This window comes from Uranotaenia lowii, chromosome 2 (assembly GCF_029784155.1).
Source record: "Uranotaenia lowii strain MFRU-FL chromosome 2, ASM2978415v1, whole genome shotgun sequence".
NCBI lineage: Eukaryota > Metazoa > Arthropoda > Insecta > Diptera > Culicidae > Uranotaenia > Uranotaenia lowii.
Window position 1 is genome coordinate 346,208,020 of NC_073692.1, and position 914 is coordinate 346,208,933.

At 42.0% G+C, this 914-nt stretch overlaps 1 non-coding gene across 1 annotated transcript; it reads right to left on the reverse strand.

Moving 5' to 3' along the window:
- Positions 1-303: 303 nt before the first annotated feature.
- Positions 304-376, reverse strand: Trnak-cuu (transfer RNA lysine (anticodon CUU)). Its single transcript has one exon. It is a non-coding gene; the product is annotated as a tRNA-Lys (tRNA).
- Positions 377-914: the final 538 nt, after the last annotated feature.

Sequence of the window (914 nt, forward strand, 5' to 3'; positions counted from 1 at the left end):
CTGCAAAACATATTTGAGGAACATCACTGGTTTCCAAAACTATAAATTTTGTAAAAATCGGTTGAGAAACAAGAGAGATATGACATTGGTTTTAAAGGTTGTTCGGATCAAAAAGTGGTCAACTTAAATTCGCCGTTTTCATATAAAAAACTTCAACACCCCTAATTTGGCAGGTGTGTGTATGTGTGTGTGTGTGTAGAAGGATGCTTCTATTTGTTTTTCGACGTTAGGTCTTTAGTTTTCAAAATGGCGTCCAACCCTGAGAATAGCGACAAGGCTGAGCTAGTCGGTCGTTACACTTGACGCCCAACATGGGGCTCGAACCCACGACCCTGAGATTAAGAGTCTCATGCTCTACCGACTGAGCTAGCCGGGCCGGAGTTGCGGTGAAACCATTGATCGTGGAGGACCTGGCAGAAATTATGACTATCTATTTTCTTGAAAGGAAATAATATAATCCACTTTGTATGAAAGTCCAGTACGGACATGATAAACTGATTCTGTTTCTTACTACGGGGTATTGGGCCTATGAAATCTACAGCAATAATTTGCCATGGATGACTAGTTATTTTGCGCTCACCCATCATGGGAGCAAGGGTGATGTTGGGGGCCTTAGATTGCTTGCACGTCGTGCACCGAGAAACATATTCTCGAACTTCAGATGTCATTCGGGACCAGAGTTATGCATAGAGTTATCGTGATTATCCTGAATATTTGGGCGTTCTGGAGGACTGGGTACAATTTTCCAATAGAAACGCGAATCTGGTAAATCATTTCTACCGCCTACATTAGACTGCTCCAAATTTGTATGAAAATATTTCAAGCTTGAGAAATGTTATGCGCTGCAGGCTCATATTGATCCTATACCTAGTACAAGGTCTCATGCAAATTTGGGCAAGATCGGATCACGGGAA